A 13735-nucleotide genomic window follows, 5' to 3' on the forward strand; every position below is an offset into this window, starting at 1 on the left:
TTAACATTACCCTACATGACCTAAAGTATATGACGCGCTTTTGCAAACTCCTCTCTTCGTTAACCACCAGACCAGCTTTCTTCACCACTTTGAACAAGGCTTTAATACTGCGTTTCAAGTGAGTCTCCCAGTCGTCACACTATATAAATAGCAGTGCCATCAATATGAAACCACACCCTTCTAAATCTTACACCAACATATTCGTCAACCTTTGAAAAGTGGCGGCGGCGTTGCGCCTATACCAAATGGCATAACGCTGACATTGAAACAACCCTTGGTGTCATGAAAAATGACAAGGCCCTCGCTCGTTTGACGAAGGAACTTGCCAATAACCTTTTATAAATCAAATTTGCTTATATGTTTTGACACCATGCGATCTGTACAATCTTCTATCCGTGGCAAAGGATAGCTATCGGATTTTGTAACCCCGTTTACCTTTCAATAGTCGAAACACATACGAAACTCTCCATCAGGTTTCTTAACCAACACCACAGGTAACGACCATGGACTTTTGCTTGGTTTGATCAAACCGTGTCTTAACATACAGTATATTCCACCTCCTTAGCAACAACTTCACTCTTGAAAGGATTTAATCTATATGAGGATTGTTTCACTGGCGTGGCATTACCAACATCCACGTCATGCTCTACATCTAAAAATAATTCCTTATAACCGAACACCAGCTTTTTCAGAGACCTACTTTTCTCGTAGCTTAAATGAGAAACTGAACCATCAAAGTTTTCCAAAGAATTCTTACTACCTGATGGCAAATTACCATCATTACCAAATTTATCCTCATTAACTTCTTCCTCTGAAACAGAATAAAGGTTATTATTGCATTTAACTACATCCCCAACTGTTGTCACTGGAATGACTTTATTCCTTTAACATATTGATATGGCAAAGTTGAAAAAGTTTCCTCTCGAGGTTTCACTAAATAATTGACCTTGCTAACTTTTTTCAAAATCTTCAGGGACCTGAAGAGCAGAAGCTTTTAATGAATTACCAGGTAAAATTAATAACACTAATACCTTGTCGCCTTCAGCGAAGTTACGTGTTTTGGTCCTCCTGTCAAAGAAGTACGTAATTCTTCTCTGACTGCTCAACAAATCCTCAGAGGCAAATTCACAAGCCTTCATCATTTTGTCACCCAAATTAGTCATGTAGTCTAACAAATTAATCTCAGAATATCACCTTCCTATGACTCTTACAACATCAAAGAGGACCACGAACACACTGGCCAATGTCCCCTCAGTACCGTGACTTCAACAATATTTTCTAATCATCGTTTTAGAGTTGATGAAACCTCTCCAGAGCACCTGATACTCTGGATGATATGGAGATGAAGTCACATGTTTAATACCAACTCTGCCATTCTCTCTTTAAAATATCTACTAACAAAGTTTGTATACGGTCCAGACTGAATCACCATAGGCATCCCAAAGTTAGTGAAAAAATTGATTAACACCTCAAATATTTTTATGCTAATGGAACATAGGGGAATGGCTTCTAGATAACGGAACATTTTATCCATTATAGTGAAAATATACTCAATCACTGCAAGTCACATCAGATTTCAATTTGGGCCATTAATCTTGACAATACCCCAGCCGTCTTGTAAAGATTCCAAATGACCCACACCAAACCATTATCCGCTATGCCGATGACATCAAGCCAATCCTGTGAACACAAGGGATCATTATTTGTTTTACAAGTTCATGTACACTGTTACCAGCCTCTCTATGCCTATTCAACCTATAAAGAATGTTGTTCATTATTTTTAACTTTGGGATTGTCAAATCATCCATCTCGCTTGATTCAATAGGAAGGTCCCGGAATTCTTGTTTCTGAGCTTTAATTAGCTCTCCCTTTGTCCAATTTGGAATGTCCTTTACAATGTTGGTATCTTCTACAACTACATTACTACTACCACTACGTTCTAAGCTACTCAAATCTACATCTATTTGTTGACTCTGCAGCGTCAACGCTCTGGCCTCTAGAACGAGTAACCACTGCTACTTCGGGATTTATTATTATTGGACAAGTCTGGCTCTTATAGGCCCATCGCTTCTAACTCTATATCTACCTCGTAACATAATTTTTTCGCTATGGCCAATTTCAACATACCTGAAAAGAAGGACATTTCAAATGAAAATTGCCCAGAAATTGTGACTCCCTAATCGAAACCAGACAAATTCCTCACAGCTCAGGACAAAATCTGAGCCTTTCTCAAAATTAACGTTTGTACCCACACCGTGTCGCAAAATACGTATACGTCTATAACCGGACAGATTCGTGGGTGGGAACATGACCTTGAGACAAGAATTTCTCAAAACAACCAGATAGTCATTGGTCCTCTGTCCCTTGCTTGTGATGGGTTCTTTTTCCTTCTTCCTACACCCATTACTGGCCTGTTGACCCCTGTGCACTTTCTTGAAGCGAAACATCTACTCTTCATGTCCCCCTTCTTGTTACAATAAAAACAAGTCATATTCTTAAATTTCTCTGGGTCATAACTACTAACACCTCTCTTATCCCTGTTGAGAGAAAAACTATTATTATTATTATTATTTTGTCTTCTCTGTGGATTCGTATTATTTTAATTATTACTATGGCCTGTCCTAGCCCATCCAGGCTTTATGTTTGTCCCTACTCCTACTAGTTCATGTTTGTGCGACAAATAGTATTCGTCACTGGCAATAGCAACCTCTTGCAACATATCTATTTTCAACTATTCTAAATGTACCTTTAGTTTATCTGTTTTACCGCTTAAATTCTTCTACTAAGAATAACTCTTTCAACTTGTCAAAATCATCCACTTCTTTAGTTTGAACCAGTCTTTATAAAACTGTTTTCTAACAGACTCTGCAAATGTTTGTTCATTATCTTTTGTAAATTTCTAAAACGCTGATGATAAGCTTCTGGAACAAGTTCATAAGCCTTTAGGATAATGGCTTTAACATTTTCATAGTCAGAAAATAAGGTTTCACCTAAGGTCACATAAACTTTCTGGACCCTACCTATTAGCTTGCTTTGGGTAAGAGGATGGTCTAAATATTCCCGTGACCACTGCAACTTTGCAGCGATCATGCTTTCAAAGGGTACGAAAAACTCAGAACATTACATTCCTGAAAAAGTGGGTACAAATTTCAAAGCCTGTACTAAAATCTATAGCAGGCATTACAGACTTACGGAGGAAGGAGAATGAGGAAGGAAATCCAAATCCTTCCTGCCAGTTTCATGGCGTCCTATCCTTTTCTCTCTCCTCACCTAAACTTTTCTATGTTAAATTCCAAAGTTTTCAACTCGATTTGCTTATCCAACATTTTCCACTGTTAGTACCTGGTTAACCCTCCCCAGTCACCACCTGGTTTTACATTTTTGACACACTCGTGAATTTGTAACATGACAACCCTTTCTTCATAGATACATCATCCATTTCAAATGATCCAACACTTTTTCTAAAGCCTCCCCTATTCAAATCTGCTAACTTCTCTTGCCACCTATCTCCCACTCAAAGCACCATTGTATTAGACACCTCATTGTGAATGAAAAATCACATCAAACAATACTTCCAAAATGTATACACAAGAAAGGTGTAGAACTGTTGCCCAAACAAGACCCCAAAAATTAATTTTGCACACAAGTGAACAACTACAGGAATGAAAGATCCTGTCGCGGTCGCCAATCTGTGACTTCCTTCCTTGACAGTCACTAAAAAGGAATTTCTCTTACCAAATGTGTTCACTTAGATACCAGCCAAGTCCACAATCAGTGGAATAGCTAAATAAGAATAACAATGTGTGCCAAAATTAATTATGGGGGATATAAAAACAGTTAGAAAAATATTAATATTTAATACATAAATCTCCAGACAGTAGTTACACCTGAACCTCAGTATACATAGAAAAATGTATACTCTTAGCTTAAATAACAAAAACCAGCACTTTTATATGACTAAAGATGGACAACAACACACTCACTCTTCAAATATAAGGGGGTTCAGAAAGGTAGAGATGATCAGAAAGACAGAACAGCCTAACAAATACACTAAATTCAATACACAAACAACTCCTCAGTGGTTAATGAATTCCTCCCAAAAGTTGGGAGAATCTCCCGGTAGCGGGGTGTCATAGGATCCACTCGGGCAGAGGTGAATAATAGATAAAGAATAGGTGCACGAAATATGTCGGCAGTGTACTAGAGGTTGTGATAACATATTATTAATCAATTGATAATTATATTACCGTGGACAAAGAGGTCCACGACAGTGATACTGGATCAGTGGTACTGAAGGATAAAGGGCAGCTAAATCACAACTCCAGGGCAAAATTGGATCCAGAATAATCGGGCTGCCACGACCAGCAAGCAGGTACCAACAACAAGCGGCAACAAATTCAGCAACTCTGTAAGATCCAGAAACAGACTAACTTTACTCTCTAACAGTAGCTACAAGCCCTCTACCACACAGGGAGAGTGGGAGAATATACACACCTACAAACCATGTAAAGAAAAACTGTTGTTAAATATCATGCTTAACAAGCGTACCACCGGAAAGGAGGAAAAACAATCTCATTCTGAATACCTGAATACAATATTTAAACAAAAATTTAAAATATAAAAAAGACAAAGTATTTATCTAAATGAAACTAATGACAACATACTGACAAAAACTATCGAACACTACTTGGGTAGCCGATAGACATACCCCCTTACTGTGCTGTATAAAAGAAACTGCTGTCTATCATTGATTATGGAAGTAAATATGGCTTGGCATTAGAATATGTTCAGGAAGTTTTCGATCATCACTAACGTCTTTACAAGTTGAATGTGTAGTGAACTACCTCTGTCTCTCCAATGAGAGCTAGTAACAATAAAGAGCGCTCTGAGAATTCAGACAAATGATTCTCAACCAAAAATTAGTGGATTAAGTGTGTTTATAAACAATCATCACCCCTTTCCCCAATTAGAGCTAGAAGATTGTTTGAGTTGCTAAATAAAATTATACAGTTACCTTTAATATTAAAATTACCTCCTCCTTGGACAAAAGAATAAAAAAAATGCAGAATTTGTGCACACCTTAAAATACTTATCAAAAAGTTATTCCTTACACCCCAGAACACCATAGACAACATACAGTAGAACATATAATCTAAAGTTATTCATATACCTAAATTTGCCATAGACAACATACACTAGAACATATAATCGGAAAAGTTCCATTACACAATATACACCGATGGATCTAAGTCTGCAATATGGAGTGGGATATACTGCAGTATCCTGACAAAAAATATCAGTCCTCTCTGCAAATAATGGCTCAGTATTTACAGCTGAGTTAAGTCAATATCATCAGCAGCCATAAAAATAATTAAAAGAAAGCCTCATTTAATCATTTGTGACTTATAGCGACTCAAGTGCTGTAAAAGCCATTCAAAGCTATAATCAAGAAAATAATATTGTAATAAATTAAGCTTTCACTCCATAAATTGTATAATAATGGAAAAAATATTGGAAATATGTTGGATCCTGCCCATGCTTAGGGATTAAAGGAAATGAAGAAGGCTGATAGAGCAGCTGAAGCAGTTCATGACAAGAGCAAATGTAGACATCCTATTAGTGACTATATATAAGATATATAAATAATGATTGAAAGTAAATGGCAAAATATCTGGATTGAAGAACCTGAAAATAATAAATTAAAGAGATAAAATCCAGTGTTGGAAAATAAGGTTATCGTATTAGAAAGACACACACACACAAGTAATTCTGACACATCTTCGAATAAGCCATGCTCGTTTGACACATGGACACTTAATGAACAGTCCATGTGGCCCTCCTCCCAAATGCCCAGATTGCAAAGTGTTGATAACAGTCAAACATGTATTGTGTGAATGTCCAAAATAAAACCTGCAGCGATTATTAAATTTTGGAAATAGATCAGTGAAAGAAATTTTGTCAGAATCTCCTACATTTTGAGTAATGCCGATTTTAATATTCACTTGAGGAGCTGTGATTTAATTGATAAAATATAAATAAATAATGAAAAACGAAAAGCCTTAGGAATTACATTGAATTTTAAAAACTAAATTTTCATTCTTTAATAAATTTATTTTAAATTTGTAAACCTTTTTAGTGAATATATATGAAACGAAGTATATTTGTATTTATTGTGTGAGTGTGTTCTAGTATGAGAACATTATTTTGCTATTGTAGTTTTAATTTCATTTCATTTCATTTCATCACCATATTGAATGACTTATTTGAATCACAGTGCTGAGCTTCTAGCCTAGACCTGTCATTTCATCCAAATCCTTCCAGGCCGGCTATGAGCTGATAGTCAGTTCAGTGGTCAGGTTAAACTGTTTTTTAATAATAATAGTAATAATAATAATAATAATAATGGACCACAGATTCCAGGGGATCTTGTGCAGAGATAGAGACTCGTGGCATTCTATCCGGTTTGCCCATAACATGATTAGGGTGGTTTGCATACGTAGGCCACTCTCATCATGTTGTGCCATCCTGTATGGGGTAGGGTGGAGACAGCATTTGGGAGTCAGCTCTCCTTTTAGTGGGGCAGATAAGAGTAATTTTTTAGAAGAATCGTGCAAATGATGATACAAGCATCAAATTTGGCACAATTGTTCTCCAAGGGATACTAATCAAATCTGCCCGATTGGCCAATTGAAAATCCAAAATGGCAGCCATTTTTCAAGATGGCCACCAAAATAACCACCTGAAGTTGATGTTTTGCTTAGAAATATTTGTAGTTGTCCGAATTGCATTTTCTAAGTGTGGATTCCTATGCTTTTAAGCCTGCTGGGGTATATTTTCGAGTTTATAACATGATTAAATCACTGTACTAAATGAGTGATTGTCAGGCACTTCCAAGGCACATTGGTGACATCACTGCTGTGAAACTCAGCATGGGGTTCAGTGTCAGCTAAGTAGGAAATTTATGTTGGCATCATACTGCAACAACCTACTAGTATCCCAAATGCTGCCTAATCAACCCCAAATCAGTTAGGCAGCCACACCTGAATGGACAGGACATGCCAGCGCAGGAGAGCCGAACCAAGGATAACAGGGTTTTAGTTATCTGGATGGTGTACAGATCGCATGGGACTTATGACACTGGATGAACGATCGGACTAGGTGTATGGCACAGTGCAAGGACCTAGTTGTATCCCATAGAGGAAAGCACCTAGTGTATATTACAGGACTATAAGAGGCCTATTATACTAGTACATGTACAGGGTGGTAAAAGGATAAGCCCTGCGACCTGAGCGTCATACGTAATCATGGATCACGAACTCTATTGGACGATCATGGAGGGGTAGAGTATACCTTAGTTTAACCAGGCCACTGAGCTGATTAACAGCTCTCCTAGGGCTGGCCCGAAGGATCAGATTTATTTTACGTGGCTAAGAACCAACTGGTTACCTAGCAACGGGACCTACAGCTTATTGTGGAATCCGAACCACATTATGACGAGAAATGAATTTCTATCACCAGAAATAAATTCCTCTAACTCTTCATTGGCTGGTCTAGTCGAGCGCTAGACCTTTGTGGTAGCCAAGGCTTTACCCACCCGCTCCAATGAAGAACTGACGATCATGGAAAACAGATTGGAGGTTGAAAGAAGAGATCTAAAATCTCCCCAGGCCAATCCTGCCAGAGAGGAGGGATGGTGGATATATGAACCTGGCAAAGAATATTCCTCTGTTTCACTCCTCAGTGTACTACCAATCAAAGCTAGACCCTGCAAGACTTGACGAAGGTTCTGGGAAAGAGGAAACGTTGAGAAAAAATAAGGCACAGTATCATGAGAGTTGCAGGCTTCTGTTCAGCAACACAAAGTTACACCGAGCTGAAAAAGAGCAAGTCACTGTAGGTACTAGTGATGAGGGCAGTGAAGTGAGATTCCATAGCTCAGAAACTAAAACAAAGAATGCTTCTGCGAAACTGAAGGGAGGAGCTTAGAAGCAATGACAATGCAAATTGAATAGGAGAATAAATGAATGTGTCAAAACACTTAGTGATACAAAAACTTCTCCAAACTAAGTGCAGGAGATGTCATAGCCAAGTGAAGTATCACCTTGCTGTTAGTGGCATTTATAACCGAGAACAGGCATACCTAAGGGTGTGGGAGCAAGAAAAAGCACAGGAACACTGGAAGGATGCATATCCAATTGCTTTCTCTGAACTAGTCACTACATCTGCAAGATGAAAAATGCTGAAATTAAAGAGAGGCCACCGATTTTCAAGAAACTGCTGATTTGACCAGCTTTACAAGCAGAGACTGGAACAGCTTGGTGTTGACTCGCCTGATGTTCATCCTACTCAACTGAAGGATCAACTGCTTTTGCACATTCCACAACTGCAAGCTAATCGCCAAGGACGAGAAGCTTTGTTGGCTGTTGAAACTGATGTAGGTTCAATCCTATCAGAAGCATCCCGTTATGATGAAAGTCCATCTACCAAAAGCCGCTGGGATAATAAGAAAGATATGCTCCATTAGAAGTCGAATTTCAGCTATTTTCTGCTGACAAAGACTTAGAACGGGCTGTGCCTGTCACTGCTTCAGTTTGTATGCATGATCCGAACATGAATTTACAGACAGCATCATGCTAACTCCATCATGGAAAAATGCCAATCAGACTTTGCTATCACAACTTCTACAGAACTGCTTCGCCAAATACAAGGAAGGAACGGATATCCACAGGCATTCCAAGGACCAGGAGCCACATTTGCAGTCTCACATGGGCCTGTATGTGTTTGCCGGTGAGGAAGAACAAATAATTGAAATGCTCCATGAGAATGGGTTCAGCATATCATATGACCGAGTCCTAGAAATCTCAGCACAGTTAGGAGAAGCAGTTGTTGCACAGTATGTGGAAGATGGAGTAATCTGTCCCCCAGTCTTGAGAAAGAATTTGTTCACAGCTGGAGCAGTTGACAACATAGATCATAATCCGACTGCGGTCACAGCTGAAACATCTTTACACAGTAAAAGTGTGTCCATTTTGCAGCATCCAGACACAGGAAATCCTGGTGCTGGACATGGAACTCACGAGATTCACCCTCATCCGCTCATCCAGAGAAGGAGACTTACACTTGTATGCGTGAAGCACTTTCAGAACTGGTGCCATACTTCTTTGCAAATAACAATGTTAACTATGCCTGGTAGATCATGATTCACCTCCGAGATATCATGTCACTCGAACAACAATATCCAGACGTGGCCAAGGAGTTTCACAATGGTAACTTCGTCATCCACAAGTCGGGAAGATTCTCTGGCATGGCGATTGATCAGCGCATGAGTACAATAATGCAGTAGTCAAAGGTGGCGGAGGAACAGCTGAGTTGACAGAACCCGTCAGCGCACTTGTGAGTGGATGGTGGCTGGACCTGAGTTGATAGATCTACTAGCTGGATATGAGGCCGTAATGTCTGAGTATGAAGAGTGCCACATGCAGCAGCAGACACCGAGTGCTGAGAATAACCTACTGAAGAGGTTAAATCACTCTCTGCAGTGATGCAGGAGATGGGTAACCCATTCCAGAAGAATCAGCAGACCTGATGGTGTTAGATACAAAGAACATTGGGGCCAACTCTAGCTGAGAAATGGCAGCTACACATCACCGGCGAGGCAGTTCCTGTTGTGGATTATTGTATATGCATTCGCTATTTCATGAACATTGTCTCTTGCTAACGCATGCGCATGAATCTGCACTCTGCACGTGCGCATGATTATTCATCCTGTTTCTCTTGGCGCAAGTTGTGTGCCTTGCAGTAACCTCTCTGTGTTTACCTGTTTGCTGTATGGAATAAAGCAACATGACTCAGGATATTATTTCTCCATCCTGCAACCTTCAGTCTTCCTACAAGATATCATCACATATCACCACCTGTATCATTTTATGAAGGGCTAGAGGATGAAAGCTGAAAGTTTTTCTATTATCAATCAAGAGAAGAACCCTTTTTTATTCTTCAAATAAGAACAGGCTGAGGAATTTCTAAGGAAAGTCTAAAGATGACTCAGTTATTCTGCAACTGTTCGTCTCAGAATTTCTTCAAGCACAAAAGTCAGTCATACCCTGCATCTCTCAGTGACAGCAGCAAGCTTCATACATTCAGAAGTCACAGCTGGTTGAAATTCTTGAAACGCAAGTGAATGTCCCAGTGGGAGAACCAAAGGGAGATACAATCATCATTGGCAGCTCAGCACTTATCAGTGCTTCACCTCCCATAATTCAAAGACATTTAATGACTATGCCAAAGAAGACATCATCCCAAAGGTGAAATCCTATGGTGCTCAGTACAAGCAGGTGGACATAGTCTTTGATGTATACAAGAAATCAAGTCTGAAATCAGAGACGAGGTAAAAAACTGAAAGGGAATCAGAAGAAGAAGAGTGACAGGAAGAAGCAGGACACCAGGAAACTGTAAAGCTTCATCGTAACCCCAGCAACAAAGAAGACTGAACTGTTTCACTTCCTGGCCGAAAAGATGTGTGAAACAGAAACGACAAGCACAGTCATTGTCACAAAAAGGAGAGGAAGCCGTTAGCAACACAGTGAAGTCTCTGGATGCTGTGTCCCCATGTTGTCACAAAGAAGCTGACAGTCGAATATTTGTTCACGCTAGGGATGCAACAACTGACGGGAGCAAGTCTATAATCATCACGGCTAATGACACAGATGTGCTAGTCATAGCAATATCTGTACTGCCATCCTTCCAGAAACTAGGTCTTCAGGAAATGTGGATTGCCTTTGGCCAAGGAGCCCATGTGTGATGGATTCCAGTCCATGAGGTAGTTTCTGCAATTGGGCTTGAGAAGCTAGAGGATCCCCCTCTTGCGCATTTACTGGATGTGACATTGTGTCTGCCTTCCGTGGGAAAGCAAAGAAATCTGCATGGCAGACTTGGAATGTATTTGATGATATTACTGAAACATTCATCAATCTCAGCCAGCATCCAACATTGATTCGTGATCTTGACATGCAGAGGTTGGAAAGATTACCGTTGTCCTCATGTATGACAGATCAAGCGCAGCCACTGGTGTGGATGAAGCAAGAATAGATCTGTTTGCCCGCAAGCAGAGCCGTACAACTCAATTCCACCAACACAGGCAGCCCTCAGAGAACATGCAAAGCATGCAGCCTACCAGGCTGGGATCATCTGGGGCCAGGCAGCCCACTGTAATCCACACATGAGCAGTCCAGCTGAATGGGGGTGGACACACAAAGGAGAAGCATGACAGATACATTGGACAACACTACCTCCGATTGCAGCAAGTTGTCAAGAATTGACAAAGTGATCCTGTGAGAAGGTTTGCAAAGGAAGATGCAAGTGCTCTCAGGCAGAGCTTCCCTGCACATCACCCTGCAGCTGCTGTGAACAGTAACAGATCGAGAAACAGCAGCACGGTATGCATAACTTTGAAAATGTACTAGCCGGAACAAAACTTATGTAAAGAAAGACAAACATCTTAATTGTCATCTTGAGAAATGTGTCTTAGAGTGCTTTTAAACAGGAAAATATAGTTCAGCGAGCTTCAAAACATAGGAATCCACACGTAGATCATGCAAATCGAACAACTGCAAATATTTCTAAGCAAAGCATCTCGCTTCAGGTGGTTATTTTGCCATCTTGAAAATGACCGCCATCTTGGATTTTCAGTTGGTCAATCAGGCAGATTTGATTAGTATACCTTGGAGGACACTTGTGCCACCTTTGATGCTTGTATCATCATTTGCACGATTTTTCTGTTATCTGCCCCACTACTTGTGCTGGTGGAAAAAATAAACTCCATGAAAAGCTGATGATATCTTTTAAGGTTTTCAGGTTAATTTTTTCTCCTCTCAAATCTTTATGATTAAGTAGAAATAAAGATTCTAGTACCCTGGACCCTTTAATGGTACCGACTAGGCACAGTTGACAACCGGTGGAATCTCTTCTGTCAAACTTTTAGAAAAATATAAAAAAACAACCTAGTGTAATTACCTTGGAATCCTATCCTCCAGTACAGAGCAAACCTAAAAAAAGTAAATATCGTCTTGACTCGATTCGACCCCCTCTTTGGGAGTGGAAGTTGGTCAAGGTTTCTATCCTTAGAAACTGATAAAAAAATATCAGCACTCAAGTTGGAAAATTATTTATGACTGAAATGTCGTCTAGAAAGATAAAAAAAAAATGACATGGCTTATAGAAGCCACAACAAAAAGTCAGTCTGAAGATTGTTTATCAATAAAAAATATAAATAACAAATAAAAAAAATGATACTATGAACAGTATTCAGGGTACCACTGTGCTTCCTGACCCCCTCGATTTGTGACCACCTTGATGTGGTGAGGGCGCTCTTGAGCTGAAATCTATTCCCAGGTTTTAAGTCAAGTGTCAATATACCATTCTATATTCCTCTGAGTTAATTTTTGCAGAATTTTCCACTTTGCTAAAATTGTGGACCTGATAAATAGGAAAAGATATAACTGGCATTGGGTTTTATATCTGAAGCTAAATAGTAGAACTGTGGTAGGATCGATATCTAAAGGGTGGAACTATTCTGCGGGGCAGGGCCATGGATTCAGAGGGGTCTAGCTCTGGGGATAGGACTCTCGATATTCTATCCGGTTTGCCCATAAGATGATTAGGGTGGGGATGATTGTATTCTTGTAATACTCTCAGTCCTAGTTAGCAGGATTTAGCTTACTTGGGCCACTCTAATCGGATTGTGCCATCCTGTGGGGAGGTAGGGAGCGGACATTTGGGAGTCAGCTCAAGCTTGTGCCATTAGTGGCAGAATAAGCCTGAGCTAATGATATCTTTTAAAGTTTTCCAGGGTTTTTTTCCCTAATATTTGCTCTTTATGAATAGTAAGAACAAGAATAGAGTACCCTGGGCCCTCTGATGATACTGTTTTTGGCATAGATGACGGCCTCTGCACCTTGCACTTTTTGAAGACTGAAAATTCTCCAAATGTTGATGACCCATGCGAGGAAAAGATACCCCTGTAAAAAATGACCTGGCATTGTCAAAGACCTAGCCATTCTTCTTTGAGCCAGATGTTTCTGTGCCTGTGTCCCTATCTAAAAGAAGCAAATAGTTGAAACTTTTCAGCCCTTTGGAGCCTAAAAGAATAAATGAAAGTATAGACCTGACTCAGCCTTGGTTCCATTTTGATTCCTTTTTGGAGAATCAAACTGGTCAAGGTTTTTGAATTTACAAGCCGACCAAGAAATATCCTTCTTAAAATTGGAAAGTTACTTGTTGAACTGATGCCCATCACAAGAGATGAGCACAAGACAAATTAAAAAAAAAGGAATGGTTGGTTGAAACAACGACCAGAATCCAATCAGAAAATTATCAAAATATTAAAACAGAACATAAATATAAGTGTTACAAGGCATGATAAAATGAACGATGTACAAGGCACATTGATATTACGGGAAATCTGAAGAAGAAATACAAAAACAAATCAATATTTCTAGATTCATTGCAGAAAGATACAGCAATGTTGAAGACTGCGAACTATATGAGATCCTAAACAGTAAAGACAAAATAAATCTATCAGAAGATAGCAAAAATAAAGTTCAGTGGCCAAACCTTGCCCTTGAAAATTAAAATACTGGGATTAAACAGGGAACTAAGACCTTATGTTCCCAAACCCATGGAATACAGAACCGTTACCAAATATGGCCATACAGCCATTATATGCAGAAAATTTTTC

At 39.4% G+C, this 13735-nt stretch overlaps 1 protein-coding gene across 2 annotated transcripts in view; it reads left to right on the forward strand.

The window, feature by feature from the left end:
• Positions 1 to 13735, forward strand: part of LOC136826862 (uncharacterized) — a 568370-nt gene that overhangs the window by 503168 nt on the left and 51467 nt on the right. The gene's annotated exons all lie outside the window — the stretch shown is intronic.

Source organism: Macrobrachium rosenbergii, chromosome 41 (genome assembly GCF_040412425.1).
Source record: "Macrobrachium rosenbergii isolate ZJJX-2024 chromosome 41, ASM4041242v1, whole genome shotgun sequence".
NCBI classification, from domain to species: Eukaryota; Metazoa; Arthropoda; class Malacostraca; order Decapoda; family Palaemonidae; genus Macrobrachium; species Macrobrachium rosenbergii.